Below are 17,706 nucleotides of genomic sequence, written 5' to 3'. Positions count from 1 at the left end.
ATGAATGCAGCAGATCCATAGAACAATTCCATTGCTGCAAGGTGGCAATAATATTTTGTCTATAAAAAAAAAAAAATATATATATATATAAAAAAGAAGGTAATAAATAATGAATGACACTCAAATAAATGCTTAAGGTTTAAAGTTTATGTTAAATACAATTAAATTAGTAAATATTAAATTACAATTACATTAGTAAATGTTTAGTAAACAGCTCAGGAAGGAGAGAATAGATTGCAAATAAAAGAAAACATGAACTTGAAAATAGCTGGTTGCAAATATTAAGACATAAGAGGATGGGAAGAAAGAGAAAAGAATGAGAGAAGACATTCACCAAGCATGTGGAGAATGGATGTTCCTCATCCAGAACTGGACTTTCCTCTGGTATTTATAACAACTTAATTTTAAAACTGAGAAAGAATAAATAACATTTGCATCAAGACAGTTTTCTTCTGAGTGCTTTCTGCATGGCAGCCTTCACCTCCTTGTTCCTCAGACTGTAAATTACGGGGCTCAAAACGGGGATCACTGTGGTGTAGAACACAGAGGCCACATTCTTCTGGGCCAAGGAACTGGCTGTGGAAGGTTTTAGATACATAAATGTAGTAGATCCATAGAACATTCCTACTGCTGTAAGGTGGGAACTGCAGGTGCTAAAGGCTTTAGACCTGCCCTCTGTGCTGCTGATATGGAGGATGCTGGAGAGGATGAAGGCATAGGAGACAAGGACTGTTGAACTGGAGACTATGATGTTGAATCCAGCCAAAAAGAAAACTGTGAGCTCAATGTCATAGGTGCTAGAGCAGGAGAGCTTCACAAAAGGGGGTATTTTACAGAAGTAATGACTGATGAGGCTCTCACAATGGGACAGTTTTAACATGAGGCCAGTCTCTATCGTTGAGCCAATGAACCCCATGATGTAGACCACAGCCACTAGCAGGGAGCAGATTTGATGTGACATAATGATGATAAAGCAAAGGGCTGCTGATGGCAACATAGTGGTCATAGGCTATCACTGTCCACCTGTAAGCCTCGGCAACAACAAAAACAAAGAAAAAGTAGAGCTGTGACATGAACCCCACATAAGATATGCTGTTCTTCCCTGACACGAAGTTCACCAGCATTTTAGGAGTAATCACAGAGGAGTAGCACATATGTACAAATGACAAATTGCTGAGGAAGTAGTACATTGGGGTGTGAAGCTGGGAATTCAGACAAATGTGGCACGATCATGTTCAGATTCCCCACCATGGTGACCATGTAGATCCCTAGAAAGAGGAAGAACAGAGGGAGCTGGAGCTCTGGCCAATACATTAATCCTCCTAGAATGAGTCCTGTCATAGGTGAGTGATTTTCTGCAGTCATTCTCCTGGGGTTGGAAGCCTGTGGGACTGGGAAAGAAAAGACTCATGAAAAGCTGTAATTCTCCTTGATGAAGCCAGTTCTGAGCATTTGTCTCAAGCTTAGAGATCCTGGGCTGTTTCTTTCTTAGATTTTTGTAAAAATGCAGATAATACTACATTGGTCAAGTCAACATTTTTCATGTGTACAATTCAGTGAGAATTATTATATCAATCATGTTGTATAACAATCACTAATAACCACTACCAAATTTTTCATCACCATAAATAGAAACTTTGTTCTAAATAATGCTTCCACTTTTCTGTCTGTCTTCTGCCTCTGGTTACCACCACTAAACTCAGATCTCTAGGTTTGCGTATTCCAGGTATATCTTATTAGTGAGCTCATTCAATATTTGTTGTTTTGTGATTGGCTTATTTCACTCAGCCTAATGTTTTCCAGGTTCATCCATGTCTTGGCATGGATTGGAAGAGTTAATATTGTCAAGCTGTCAATACTACCTAATGCCATATATGAATTCAACACAATAACCACCAAAATTCCAATAACCTTCTTTGCATAAATGGAAAAGCCAATCCTCAAAATTATATAGAAAAGCAAAGGGACTCAAATAGCCAAAGTGATACTGGAAGAGAAGAATAGAGTAGGAGGATTCACACTTCCTGATCGCAAAACATATTACAGGCAGTACGTGGGTTATGAAAGAGATCCGTTTATAACTCTGTTTTTAAGTTGAATGTGCAGGTAAATCGGAACAGGTGCATATAATTCTTATTTAGCCTTACTTTTTTTTTTTTTTTAGTGCAAGAAAAGGCTTGAAGGCTTTCCAAGGATTTAAAAGCTTCATTGCAGCAAGGGAAGGTGATTGTGATGTAGAATTTGTTGCAAGTAAGGTTTGGTTCAATCATTTCAAAGTGAGGGCAAATTTACATAACATCAAAGGATAAGGAAGAGTTGTCTGTAAGTCAGATCCTCTTAGCACTAGACTGCCTGTATAAAGCTACAGTAATCAAAACAGCCTGGCACTTGTATATGAGAGACCTATAGACCAATGGAATAGAAGCAAGAATCCAGAGATAAGTGCACACATCCACGGTCAATTAATCTTCGACAAGGTTATCAAACCCAACAAATGGGGAAAGAATAGTCGCTTTAATAAATGGTGCTGTGACAACTGGATAGCCGCATGTGAAAAAATGAAAGTAGACCCATACATCACACCATAAAGAAAAACTAACACAAAATGGATCAAAGACCTAACTCTATGACCTAAAACCATAAAATGATTATAATAAAGTATAGGGGTAATGCTTCAGGACATAGTCTTCAACAATGGATGCTTAGATACGACACCAAGTTCACAAGCAACAAAAGGCAAAACAGATAATGGGGTCTTATTAAAATGATAAACTTCTAGACTCTGTTGATACATTCTCCCCTTACTCCTGCTGTTTATTGGGAGGAAGACCAGCACCTGAGCATTTCAGAGATCAAGAATATACGAGGAAAAGGGGCCAAGATCTTGAACTTTTAGCACTTTGGTTTTCAAATATCATAGTTCTCAAGTGTAGTCACTGGACCATTGGCATCACCTGGGGCTTATTAGAAATGCAAACTCTCAGGACTTGCTCCAGACCACCTACTGAATCAGGAACCCTGGGGGTGGGACTCAAGCCAACAATCTGTGTTTTAAGAAACTCTACAGATGATGCTAATGCAGGCTAATATTTGATAGCCTTTTATCTAGAAGAAAGGAGTAGTAGATTTCGTATTTTGAAATTGGAGATATGTTTTGCTGCAGAAATGAAATTTCTCTGTCATTTATGCCATTTCCAAATAGTCACTGAATGTGAGCATTTGCATACCAATCTCAAATCTATGCCGTGTCAGGTTGGTATGTCTCTATCATTGAGTGGCAAGTGAACTGCTGCATCTGAAAAATGAAGGAATTAAACATATCAATTCCCAAGGTGATTATGAAAATAACATGTGATTATGCACATCTAGAAATTTTTTTTTCAAACATTCAGCATGTACAAAAATATGAGTTGCATAAGGTGGCTGGAATTTGTTCTTAGTTTTTCCTGGGGTTTGAGGGCCTAAGACAGTGATTCTCAACATTGGCTGGAGTATTTAATAAGTATTGATGTCTAGGTGCCACCCACAGAAATTCTGATTTAATTAATTGTTTACCCAAGGTCAAACAACCAGTAAGAGGCAGGGCTGGTCTAAATCCAAGGACTTCTGAATGTCAGTCTATTTCATCTCCAGTGGAGTAAGCTATTTTGCTGTAGATATCTTTGTGTAGCACATTTTTATTATTTAGTAAATTTATTGAATTTTTGGATGTGGGCAGAGGAGGGATCTTTTTGCTAATTTCTGATGCAATTTTTAAATTACAAAGGAAGTACAGGTATGTTGTAGAAAATTAGAAATATAAATAAGCTAAAACTACTTATTTGTAATAAAAACGGTGTATTCCCACTACCCAGAGACTAACATTGGTAGTAAATATCCTTTTAGATTTTTCTATGTGTATACATATTAAAAAAAAAAAAATACAGTAAAAAAAAAAATTTGTAACCTGGTTTTTCTGTGTAGCACTTTAAAAATACATAGTCTCACTTGATTCCTGTAATAATTCCAGTACTAACAGTATTTCCTTGTCTTACAGGCAAGCAAGTCTTTTAAACCTCAGGATTGGTGTAAAGAAAGAACATGTGACTGCATTATAAGCTTTAAGTGTTAAATTATTGGCAGAGAGTTATTTAACATCATAATAACTAGAAGATTTTTGAATATTATTTCCATTTATTCCAATGGAGAAAGAGGTCCCTGGGTAGTATAAATGGTTAACATGCTCTGGTGCTGTCTGAAACGTTGGTGGTTTATGTCCATCCTGAGGCACACTGAAAGAAAGACTTGATGAACTGCTTCTGAAAAATCAGCCATTGAAACCCTATGGTGCACAGTTCTACTTTGACACACATAGCTTCACCATGAGTCAGAACCGACTCGATGGCAACTGGTTTTCCCACAAAGTAGAAAACAATTTTCTTCCAGATAACAATACATTAAAAAAAAAAACCTTACATATGCCCTTATACCCAATCTGAGTCTCCTGAAACAGTAAGAAAACAGAAAATCCACTTTGAATCTACCATTACCAGAAGTCAAAATTCTTTACAAAGCAGTGCAGAGTGAACACTGTTCACTCAGAACAGAGCAGACATGAATGACATTCCACAGGAAAATCTAGTTTTACCAGGCCATCAGATGCTCAGGATTGCTGCTGATAAGAACACAGCACAAAGAAAAAAATAGCATTTAGAGATGAAGGGAAGCATGTTTGTTAAACAGGCTGTTTTAGAAACAGGAGTTCAACAAAGGAAAGATTAGTCGAAAGGATTAATGGACCACAACTACCACAGCCTCCGCTACACTGAGTCCAGCACAACTAGATGGTGCTCAGCTACCACCACCATCTGCCCTGGCAGGGATCACGTAGAGGGTCTCAGAGCTGAGAAAAACATAGAAAAAAGCTCTAACTCACAGAAAAGATCAGACTTATTGGCCTGACAGAGACTGGAGAAACTCCAAGATTATGGCCCCCAGACACCATTTTAGCTCAGTAATGAAGTCACTTCTGAGCTTTACCCTTCAGCCAAGATGAGAATAAATGGGCACACCAGCCCAGGGGCAAGGATGACAAGGCAGGAGGGGATAGGAAAGCTGGTAATAGGGAACCTGAGGTCAAGAAGGGAGAGTGTTGACACACTGTGGGGTTAGTAACCAGTGTCACAAAACAGTATGTGTATTAATTCTTCAGTGAGAAGCTAGTTCTGTAAATCTTCATGTAAAGTAAAAAAATTAAAAAAAACAGGAGCTCATGGGAATTATTTTTCTCATACAATTATTTTAAAAGTTCACTTAAATACTTGTGCTGGAAAAAAATACAACACAGTCTCCTGGAACTTCTAGAGAATTCTTTGGTTTCAACAATCAGGAAATATCGGAAAATGTGAGAATAATACATACATACATATATGTATATACACACATAGTCCAATACTTACTCGAAGGACCTGATACAGTCTTGAAAAATGGGTCAGCGAGACTGGGAGTCTTGGGATCTTTTTATATACATACAGGCAGAGCCTCTAATGGGAAGTAGTCACTCCAGAGACTGGGGTCCTCATTATTGGAGAAATTAGAATCTTGATTTACACCTGCGTTGTGATTCGTGTTTTTGTTTTTCAGGTGTGGTAATTTTCCTTTTAGTTGGGAAAGTCATGTTCCAGGTTGGGAAGCTTAGCGTCTAATAGCAGTATTGTAATACTTTACCACCAAAAGCCCGATAAGCATCACGACGGCCACACATCAGTGATTACCAACAACATTACCATCAGTGATGACCACCACCATCATCAGTTACTACTATATCGTCAACAGTTATTCATTAGGCACAATGAACTAGATTTGAAATGTTTATTCCAAAGTGTTTTTTAAACAAATTCAAAGATTTTACTAAAACCAACTGTATAGTTTCAGTAAGAGAATGTTGACTTTGTAAGGAATGTTACATTTCTCAACCTGATGCTTCACATGGAGACTGAGTTGAGTGACAGAAGGTTGAGAAGCCTAAGAACTTAAGCTCAGGAGAAGTCCTCACTCATATTTTCATTCATAAGGGAAATGTGTTTAAATAAAATTTCCTTTTCGAGAATATATACAGTAACATATTAGCGATAATATATTGCCAATGAAGATTTTTCAATTAACTTATTCTGAGATAGTTGTAGATTCACATGGACTTGTAAGAAAAAATACAAGGAGATCCCATGTGCCCTTTACACAATTTCCCCGGATGGTAACATCTTGCAAAACTATAGTACAGTATCACAGCCAAGATACTGACATTGATGCAATTCATTAATCTTATTCCTATTTCCCCAGTTTTATATTCATTTGTGTGTGTGTATTTAGTTCTATGGGATTTTGTCACTTGTGTAGGTTCATGTATCCTCCACCACAGTTAAGAACAGTCACAACACTAGAAGAATTGCTCACGCTGCCTTAGTATTTTTTTTTTAATTGTTTTCTACCTCCAGGTCTTTGCACATGTCATTATAGTACTTTACTCTGTCTTCTTGAGCCACCCTTTGACCCTTGTCTTACCTGTCCCTTTTCCTTGCTTTACTTTTTATCACCCTTATTCTAGTATATTTCTTACATTATTTATTTATTTAATTTATCATTTGTCTTCCTTCTGTGAGAATAAAAGCTTGATGAAGACAGGGAAGTTGATTTGTATAGTGGCTGAAGCCAATGGAACAGCGCCTGGCATGTAATTTGTCAATTAATGTTTGTTGATTGAAATCAATGAATGTCACCCTCTATCAAAGATGCTTAGAGATTATGCATTGACTAAAAAATTGCCTTTAAGCCTTAGAATACTAGGCTCTCCTCAGTGTGTTCCTGGTATACCTTTCCAGACTAATCTTTTATCTCCTTTCAAAACTCATCCATGTTGTTACATAAATCAGTAGTTTGTTCCTTTTTATTGCTGAGTTGTATTCCATTGTATGAATATGCCAGTTCATTTATCTATTCTCCTGCTGATGCTAATTTCTGGTTTCAGGTTACAAGAAATACAGCCACTATGAACTTTTGTTTGTAAACCTTTTTGTGGACACATGTATTAGTTTTTGAGGGGTATGTGCTTAGGAGTGGAATTACTGGGTCAAGGGCAGATGTGTGTTTAACTTTATTGATACTGCCAGTTTTCCAACTAATTTTACCATTTTACATTCCAACGAGCAATTTAAGAGGATTCCATTTACTCCACATTTTTCCACATTTGCTGTTGTCAGTCTTTTTAATTTTAGCTATTATGATGGGTGTGTAATGACAACTGATCATGTTTTTAATTTGCATTTCTCTATTAAGTGATGCTTTTGAGCAACTTTTTATATGCTTTTTGGCTTTCTGAAGTGTCTGTTTAAATTTTTGGCCCATTAAATTTGTTTTAGTCTTTAATAATTTATTTGTAGGGGTTCTTCATATCTCCTAGATTTGAGTCCTTTGACAGATGCATGTATTGTGTACTGTGAGTATTTTCTCCTTTCTGTGGTTTGCCTTTTCACTTTCTTTATGGTGTGTTTCAAGGAGCAGAAGTTTCTAATCTTGACCAAATTCAACTTTATATTCCTTTTCTGCTTAGTGCCTTTTATACTTAAGAAATCCTCCCTACTCTGAGGTCTTGAACATCTCTTAGATGCTTTTTTTTTTTTTTAAATAACTCTTATTAAGCTTCAAGTGAACATTTACAAATCCAATCAGTCTGTCACATATAAGTTTACATACATCTCACTCCCTACTCCCACTTGCTCTCCCCCTCTTGAGTCAGCCCTTTCAGTCTCTCCTTTCTTGACAATTTTGCCGGCTTCCCTCTCTCTCTATCCTCCCATCCCCCCTCCAGACAAGAGTCGCCAACACGATCTCAAGTGTCCACCTGATATAATTAGCTCACTCTTCATCAGCATCCCTCTCCCACCCGCTGACCAGTCCCTTTCATTTCTGATGAGTTGTCTTCGGGGATGGTTCCTGTCCTGTGTCAACTGAAGGTCTGGAGAGCATGGCCGCCGGGATTCCTCCAGTCTCAGTCAGACCACCAAGTTTGGTCTTTTTATGGGAATTTGGGGTCTGCATCCCACTGATCTCCTGCTCCCTCAGGGGTTCTCTGTTGTGCTCCCTGTCAGGGCAGTCATCGATTCTGGTCGGGCACCAACTAGTTCTTCTGGTCTCAGGATGATGTAGGTCTCTGGTTCATGTGGCCCTTTCTGTCTCTTGGGCTCTTAGTTGTCGTGTGGCCTTGGTGTTCTTCATTTTCCTTTGCTCCAGGTGGGTTGAGACCAATTGCTGCATCTTAGATGGCCGCTTGTTAGCATTTAAGACCCCAGACGCCACATTTCAAAGTGGGATGCAGAATGATTTCATAATAGAATTATTTTGCCAATTGACTTAGAAGTCCCCGCAAACCATGTTCCCCAGACCCCCGCACTTGCTCCGCTGACCTTTGAAGCATTCATTTTATCCCGGAAACTTCTTTGCTTTTGGTCCAGTCCCATTGAGCTGATCTTCCATGTATTGAGTGTTGTCTTTCCCTTCACCTAAAGCAGTTCTCATCCACTGATTAATCAATAAAAAACCCTCTCCCACCCTCCCTCCCTCCCCGCCTCGTAACCACAAAAGTATGTGTTCTTCTCAGGTTTACTATTTCTCAAGATCTTATAATAGTGGTCTTATACAATATTTGTCCTTTTGCCTCTGACTAATTTCACTCAGCATAATGCCTTCCAGGTTCCTCCATGTTATGAAATGTTTCAGAGATTCGTCACTGTTCTTTATCGATGCGTAGTATTCCATTGTGTGAATATACCACAATTTATTTACCCATTCATCCGTTGATGGACACCTTGGTTGCTTCCAACTTTTTGCTATTGTAAACAGAGCTGCAATAAACATGGGTGTGCATGTATCTGTTTGTATGAAGGCTCTTCTATCTCTAGGGTATATTCCTAGGAGTGGGATTTCTGGGTTGTATGGTAGTTCTATTTCTAACTGTTTAAGATAACGCCAGATAGATTTCCAAAGTGGTTGTACCATTTTACATTCCCACCAGCAGTGTATGAGAGTTCCAATCTCTCCGCAGCCTCTCCAACATTTATTATTTTGTGTTTTTTGGATTAATGCCAGCCTTGCTGGTGTGAGATGGAATCTCATCGTAGTTTTAATTTGCATTTCTCTAATGGCTAATGATCGAGAGCATCTTCTCATGTATCTGTTGGCTGCCTGAATATCTTCTTTAGTGAAATGTGTGTTCATATCCTTTGCCCACTTCTTGATTAGGTTGTTTGTCTTTTTGTGGTTGAGTTTTAACAGAATCATGTAGATTTTAGAGATCAGGTGCTGGTCGGAGATGTCATAGCTGAAAATTCTTTCCCAGTCTGTAGGTGGTCTTTTTACTCTTTTGGAGAAGTCTTTAGATGAGCATAGGTGTTTGATTTTTAGGAGCTCCCAGTTATCGGGTTTCTCTTCATCATTTTTGGTAATGTTTTGTATTCTGTTTATACCTTGTATTAGGGCTCCTAGGGTTGTCCCAATTTTTCTTCCATGACCTTTATCGTTTTAGTCTTTATGTTTAGGTCTTTGATCCACTTGGAGTTAGTTTTTGTGCATGGTGTGAGGTATGGGTCCTGTTTCATTTTTTTGCAAATGGATATCCAGTTATGCCAGCACCATTTGTTAAAAAGGCTATCTTTTCCCCAGTTAATTGACACTGGTCCTTTGTCAAATATCAGCTGCTCATACGTGGATGGATCTATGTCTGGGTTCTCAATTCTGTTCCATTGGTCTATGTGTCTGTTGTTGTACCAGTACCAGGCTGTTTTGACTACTGTGGCTGTATAATAGGTTCTGAAGTCAGGTAAGGTGAGGCCTCCCACTTTCTTCTTCTTTTTCAGTAGTGTTTTGCTTATCCGGGGCTTCTTTCCCTTCCATATGAAATTGGTGATTTGTTTCTCTATCCCCTTAAAATATGACAGTGGAATTTGGATCGGAAGTGCGTTAAATGTATAGATGGCTTTTGGTAGAATAGACATTTTTACTATGTTAATTCTTCCTATCCATGAGCAGGGTATGTTTTTCCACTTAAGTATGTCCTTTTGAATTTCTTGTAGTAGAGCTTTGTAGTTTTCTTTATATAGGTCTTTTACAACCTTGGTAAGATTTATTCCTAAGTATCTTATCTTCTTGGGGGCTACTGTGAATGGTATTGATTTGGTTATTTCCTCTTCGGTGTTCTTTTTGTTGATGTAGAGGAATCCAAGTGATTTTTGTATGTTTATTTTATAACCTGAGACTCTACCAAACTCTTCTATTAGTTTCAGTAGTTTTCTGGAGGATTCCTTAGGGTTTTCTGTGTATATAATCATGTCATCTGCAAATAGTGATAACTTTACTTCTTCCTTGCCAATCCGGATACCTTTTATTTCTTTGTCTAGCCTAATTGCCCTGGCTAAGACTTCCAACACGATGTTGAATAAGAGCGGTGTTAAAGGGCATCCTTGTCTGGTTCCCGTTCTCAAGGGAAATGCTTTCAGGTTCTCTCCATTTAGAGTGATATTGGCTGTTGGCTTTGCATAGATGCCCTTTATTATGTTGAGGAATTTTCCTTCAATTCCTATTTTGGTAAGAGTTTTTATCATAAATGGGTGTTGGACTTTGTCAAATGCCTTTTCTGCATCAATTGATAAGATCATGTGGTTTTTGTCTTTTGTTTTATTTATGTGATGGATTACATTAATGGTTTTTCTGATATTAAACCAGCCTTGCATACCTGGTATAAATCCCACTTGATCAGGGTGAATTATTTTTTTGATGTGTTGTTGGATTCTATTGGCTAGAATTTTGTTGAGGATTTTTGCATCAATGTTCATGAGGGATATAGGTCTATAATTTTCTTTTTTTGTAATGTCTTTACCTGGGTTTGGTATCAGGGAGATGGTGGCTTCATAGAATGAGTTGGGTAGTATTCCGTCATTTTCTATGCTTTGGAATACCTTTAGTAGTAGTGGTGTTAACTCTTCTCTGAAAGTTTGGTAGAACTCTGCAGTGAAGCCGTCTGGGCCAGGGCTTTTTTTTGTTGGGAGTTTTTTGATTACTGTTTCAATCTCTTTTTTTGTTATGGGTCTATTTAGTTGTTCTACTTCTGAATGTGTTAGTTTAGGTAGGTAGTGTTTTTCCAGGAATTCATCCATTTCTTCTAGGTTTTCAAATTTGTTAGAGTACAATTTTTCATAATAATCTGAAATGATTCTTTTAATTTCATTTGGTTCTGTTGTGATGTGGTCCTTCTCGTTTCTTATTCGGGTTATTTGTTTCCTTTCCTGTATTTCTTTAGTCAGTCTAGCCAATGGTTTATCAATTTTGTTAATTTTTTCAAAGAACCAGCTTTTGGCTTTGTTAATTCTTTCAATTGTTTTTCTGTTCTCTAATTCATTTAGTTCAGCTCTAATTTTTATTATTTGTTTTCTTCTGGTGCCTGATGGGTTCTTTTGTTGCTCAGTTTCTATTTGTTCAAGTTGTAGGGACAGTTCTCTGATTTTGGCTCTTTCTTCTTTTTGTATGTGTGCATTTATTGATATAAATTGGCCTCTGAGCACTGCTTTTGCTGTGTCCCAGAGGTTTTGATAAGAAGTATTTTCATTCTCGTTGCTTTCTATGAATTTCCTTATTCCCTCCTTAATGTCTTCTATAACCCAGTCTTTTTTCAGAAGGGTGTTGTTCATTTTCCAAGTATTTGATTTCTTTTCCCTAGTTTTTCTGTTATTGATCTCTAGTTTTATTGCCTTGTGGTCTGAGAAGATACTTTGTAATATTTCGATGTTTTGGACTCTGCAAAGGTTTGTTTTATGACCTAATATGTGGTCTATTCTAGAGAATGTTCCATGTGCGCTAGAAAAAAAAGTATACTTTGCAGCAGTTGGGTGGAGAGTTCTGTATAAGTCAATGAGGTCAAGTTGGTTGATTGTTGTAATTAGATCTTCCGTGTGTCTGTTGAGCTTCTTACTGGATGTCCTGTCCTTCTCCGAAAGTGGTGTGTTGAAGTGTCCTACTATAATTGTGGAGGTATCTATCTCGCTTTTCAATTCTGTTAAAATTTGATTTATGTATCTTGCAGCCCTGTCATTGGGTGCATAAATATTTAATATGGTTATGTCTTCCTGATCAATTGTCCCTTTTATCATTATATAGTGTCCTTCTTTATCCTTTGTGGTGGATTTAAGTCTAAAGTCTATTTTGTCAGAAATTAATATTGCTACTCCTCTTCTTTTTTGCTTATTGTTTGCTTGATATACTTTTTTCCATCCTTTGAGTTTTAGTTTGTTTGTGTCTCTAAGTCTAAGGTGTGTCTCTTGTAGGCAGCATATAGATGGATCGTGTTTCTTTATCCAGTCTGTGACTCTCTGTCTCTTTATTGGTGCATTTAGTCCATTTACATTCAGCGTTATTATAGATAAATAAGTTTTTAGTGCTGTCATTTTGATGCCTTTTTATGCGTGTTGTTGACAATTTCATTTTTCCACATACTTTTTTGTGCTGAGGCGTTTTTCTTAGTAAATTGTGAGATCCTCATTTTCATAGTGCTTGACTTTATGTTAGTTGAGTCGTTACGTTTTTCTTGGTTTTTATCTTGAGTTATAGAGTTGTTATACCTTTTTGTGGTTACCTTATTATTTACCCCTATTTTTCTAAGTAAAAACCTAACTTGTATTGTTCTCTATCGCCTTGTATCACTCTCCATACGGCAATTCAATGCTTCCTGTATTTAGTCCCTCTTTTTTGATTATTTTGATCTTTTACCTATTGACTTCCATGATTCTGTGTTATGTGCATTTTTTTTTTTAATTAATCTTAATTTGTTTGTTTTTGTGATTTCCCTATTTGAGTTGATATCAGGACGTTCTGTTTTGTGACCTTGTGTTGTGCTGATATCTGGTATTATTGGTTCTCTGACCAAACAATATCCTTTAGTATTTCTTGTAGCTTTGGTTTGGTTTTTGCAAATTCTCTAAACTTGTGTTTGTCTGTAAATATCTTAATTTCGCCTTCATATTTCAGAGAGGGTTTTGCTGGATATATGATCCTTGGCTGGCAGTTTTTCTCCTTCAGTGTTCTGTATATGTCGTCCCATTCCCTTCTTGCCTGCATGGTTTCTGCTGAGTAGTCTGAACTTATTCTTATTGATTCTCCCTTGAAGGAAACCTTTCTTTTCTCCCTGGCTGCTTTTAAAATTTTCTGTTTATCTTTGGTTTTGGCGAGTTTGATGATAATATGTCTTGGTGTTTTTCTTTTTGGATCAATCTTAAATGGGGTTCGATGAGCATGTTGGATAGATATCCTTTCTTCTTTCATGATGTCAGGGAAGTTTTGTGTCAGGAGTTCTTCAACTATTTTCTCTGTGTTTTCTGTCCCCCCTCCCTGCTCTGGGACTCCAATCACCCGCAGGTTATCCTTCTTGATAGAGTCCCACATGATTCTTAGGGTTTCTTCATTTTTTTAAATTCTTTTATCTGATTTTTTTTCAGCTATGTTGGTGTTGATTCCCTGGTCCTCCAGATGTCCCAGTCTGCATTCTAATTGCTCGAGTCTGCTCCTCTGACTTCCTAGTGTGTTCTCTAATTCTGTTATTTTATTGTTAATCTTTTGGATTTCTACATGTTGTCTCTCTATGGATTCTTGCAACTTATTAATTTTTCCAGTATGTTCTTGAATAATCTTTTTGAGTTCTTCAACAGTTTTATCAGTGTGTTCCTTGGCTTTTTCTGCAGATATCCTAATTTCATTTGTGATATCATTAAGCATTCTGTAAATTAGTTTTTTATATTCTGTATCTGATAATTCCAAGATTCTATCTTCATTTGGGAAAGATTTTGATTCTTTTGTTTGGGGGGTTGGAGAAGCTGTCATGGTCTGCTTCTTTAAGTGGTTTGATATGGATTGTTGTTTCCGGGCCATCACTGGGAAACTAGTTTTTCCAGAAAATCCGCTAAAAAAAAAAAATGCAGTCAGATCCCTATCAGAGTTCTCCCTCTGGCTCAGGCTATTCAGATGTTAATGAAGCCGCCTGGGGAGGGTAGGGGAGGGAACAGAGAGATAGGAGAGTAGCACCTCAGAATATAGCCAGAGTTGCTTGTCTTGCTTGGAATGACTATTATATCTGAGACTCCCGCGGGGCGCGTCGCCTATGTGTGCTGGCTGCGTGGAGATTGGGCCCGGGGGGTCTGGCCCGCTGGAGTCACGGTCAGATCCTCCGCTTCCAGCCCCACACCAAGTGTCAAGGCTCCCCTACTGGGACGGTGCACTCTTGACTCCAAAATCAGTCGCTGCCTCCCGGGGACTTCTCGTCCCTCCAGCTGCGTGGCCGTTCCGCCCCCGAGAACCAGTTGGGCCTCCTCCCGGGGTTAGTTCAGATGGGTGGAGCAGGTCCCCGTGCTTGTGCCGTGACCGAGTGTTCCGGCTGGGACGCTGTTCTCCCTGCTCCAATACCAGTTGCTGCCTCCCAGGGACTTCTCCTACCGGCTGCGTCCCACGCCGCCCGTGGAACCGGCTGGTCCCCTTCCCTGGGTTAGTTCAGGGGGGTGGAGCAACTCTCCGTGTTTATGCCGTACCTGCGTCCAGTCCACATCCCTGCGGGACGGTTCCCTGGCTCGGACGCTGCTCTTTCTGCTCTAAGACCAGTCACTGCCTCCCGGGGACTTCTCCTACCGGCTGCGTCCCACGCCGCCCGTGGAACCGGCTGGTCCCCCTCTCGGGGTTAGTTCAGGGGGGTGGAGCCGCTCTCTGTGCTTGTGCTGTACCTGACTGGTACGCTGGCTCCAGGCTCTGAAAACAATTGCTGCTTCCCCGTATTAGTTCGTTCTCCGTCTCTAAATCTGTGTTTGTTGTTCAGGGTTCGTAGATTGTTATGTATGTGATCGATTCACTTGTTTTTCCGTGTCTTTGTTGTAAGAGGGATCCAAGGTAGCATCTGCCTAGTCCGCCATCTTGGCTCCGCCCCCTCTTAGAAGCTTTTGTTAAAAAAAAATCAATTTAATCTATATATAGGGTCTATATCATGTGCAATGGAAAAGAAAGTATACTTGACTACTATTGGGTAAAGTGTTCCGTATATGTCTATGAGGTCAGGTTGGTTGATTGTGGCATTTAGAGCTTCTGTGTCTTTTTTGAGCTTCTTTCTGGATATCCTGTTCTTCACTGAAAGTGGTCTGTTGAAATCTCCTACTATTATTGTGGAGCTGTCTATCTCACTTTTCAGTGCTGATAGAGTTTGTTTTATTTATCTGGTACCCCTGTGCTTTGGGTGCATAAATATTTAATATGGTTTTATCTTCTTTCCAAGCAGTGTCTGGCAGATTCGAACTGCTGACCCTTTGGTTAGCAGCCATAGCACTTAACCACTACCCCACCAGGGTTTCTTGTCTCTTTGATAATTATATAGTGTCCTTTCTTATCCTTTATGAAGGATTTAACTTTGAAGTCTATTTTGTCAGAAATTAATATTACCACTCCTGCTCTTTTTTGATTGTTGTTTGCCTGATATATACTTTTTTCCCATCTTTGGGTTTTAGTGTGTTTTTGTATCTAAGTCTAAGGCGTGTCTGTTGTAGGCAGCATATAGCTGGACCATGTTTTTTAATCCATCCTGCCACTCTCAGTCTCTTTATTGGTGCATTTAGTCCATTTACATTCAGCGTAATTATGGATAGGTATGAATTTAGTGCTATCATTTTTATGCCTTTTTTGTGTGTGTTGACAGTTTCTTTTTTGCATTTAATATTATGTGTTGATTAAAAAATATATATATTGTCCTTTCCTCATATTCATTGCTGTTGATTTTGTTTCTGCTGAGTCTGTATTTTTTCTTGTATTTTATTTTGATGTGTAGGATAGTTTGTCTCCTTTGTGGATACCTTATTATTTACCCTTATTTTTCTAAATTTAAACCTAACATTTATTTCTTTGTATCACCTTGTCTTCCTCTCCTTATGCAAGGTCTATTACTTACATTTCTTAGTCCCTCTTTATTGTTTTAATGTCGTCTTCTTTTATATAATAACATTGCTGTTTCCCTGTTTTGAGAGTTTTTTTTATCTTGGTTTATTTTTGTGATTTTTCTGTCTGGCTTGACTTCTGATTGCTCTGCCCAGTTGGTACCTGATATTATTGATTTTCTAACCAAAGAACTCCCTTTAGTATTTCTTGTAGTTTTGTTTTGGTTGTAACGAATTCCCTAAACTTCTATTTATCTGGAAATGTCCTAATTTCACTTTCCTATCCGAGAGACAGTTTTGCTGGATATATGGTTCTTGGCTGGCAATTTTTTTCTTCAATTTTTTTATGTAAGTCATCCCTTTGCCTTCTTGCCTGCATGGTTTCTGCCCAGTAGTCCGAGCTTATTCTTATTGACTCTCCTTTGTAGGTAACTTTTTGTTTATCCCTCGCTGCTCTTAAAATTCTCTCTTTATCTTTGGTTTTGGCAAGATTGATTATAATATGTCTGGGTGACTTTCTTTTAACATCTACCTTATGTGGAGTTCAATGGGCATCTTGGATAGGTATCTTCTCATCTTTCACAATGTCAGGGAAGCTTTCTGCCAGCAAATCTTCAACAATTCTCTCTGTATTTTCTGTTATCCCTCCCTGTTCTGGTACTCCAGTCACTCATAGGTTATTTCTCTTGATAGAGTCCCACATGATTCTTAAGGTTTCTTCATTTTTTTTTAATTCTTTTATCTGATTTTTCTTCAAATATATTGGTGCCAAGTGCTTTATCTCCAAGTTGACAAATTCTGCCTTCCACTTGCTCAATTCTGCTCCTCTGACTTTCTACTGAGTTGTCTACTTCTGTAATTTTATTGTTAATCTTCTGAATTTCTGATTGCTGTCTGTCTATGGATTTTTCCAGCTTATTAAATTTTTCATTATGTTCCTGAATAATCTTTTTAATTTCTTCAACTGCTGTATCTGTGTGTTCCTTGGCCTCTGCCATGTATTTCCTGATTTCCTTCCTGATGTCTTGAAGGATTCTGTATATTAATCTTTTGTATTCTGCATCTGGTAATTTCAGGGAGGCATTTTCATCTAGAAGATCCCTTGATTCTTTGTTTTGAGAGCTTGTTAAGGAGATCATGCTCTGTTTCTTTATGTGACTTGATACTGACTGTTGTCTCCGAGCCACCTATAAGTTATTGTTTTTTTAATTATTATTTTATGTTTGCTTGCTGTGTCATAGCTTCTTGCTTTATTTTGTTTTGATATGCCCAAATGGGTTGCTTGAGTGAGCTAGCTTGATTATTTTCACCTTTGGAGCTCTGACGTCCTGTCCCCAGATGGCTGGAGCTGTTATCAGGTATATCAGTCTAGGAGTCCATTCACTCTTCTTGTCTGAATTCAGCTCAGGTGTCCAGGTAGCTGATCATCAAGCATGTGGTACAGGCTCTGCCCTACAGTCTTAGAGGGACAGGGGTGATTGGTGTAGGTACTGGTATCTGGTTGCAGCAGGGTGTCACACTCTGAACAAGGCAGGGGGTAAGAATCATCCCCCATGTGACTCTGAGGAAAGCGTGTCCCTGTTCCCTACAGCATACAGGTGGGTGAGTTCTGCAGGTGGACCATGGGCACCCAGTGTTTTTGGTTGTAAAGACTGGGAGGTACCAGTTACCCTTGGACCCCTGTCATGGGTGGCTGGGTGACCTGAGTGGAACCCCCAGTCCTTAG

The 17,706-nt window shown here is 38.5% G+C and overlaps 1 pseudogene; it reads right to left on the bottom strand.

The window, feature by feature from the left end:
• Positions 1-436: 436 nt before the first annotated feature.
• On the bottom strand, positions 437-1,365 carry LOC126061143 (olfactory receptor 151-like; annotated as a pseudogene).
• Between the last annotated feature and the right edge of the window lie 16,341 nt (positions 1,366-17,706).

Source organism: Elephas maximus, chromosome 17 (assembly GCF_024166365.1).
Source record: "Elephas maximus indicus isolate mEleMax1 chromosome 17, mEleMax1 primary haplotype, whole genome shotgun sequence".
NCBI lineage: Eukaryota > Metazoa > Chordata > Mammalia > Proboscidea > Elephantidae > Elephas > Elephas maximus.
This window is presented reverse-complemented; position numbering and strand designations above follow the sequence as displayed.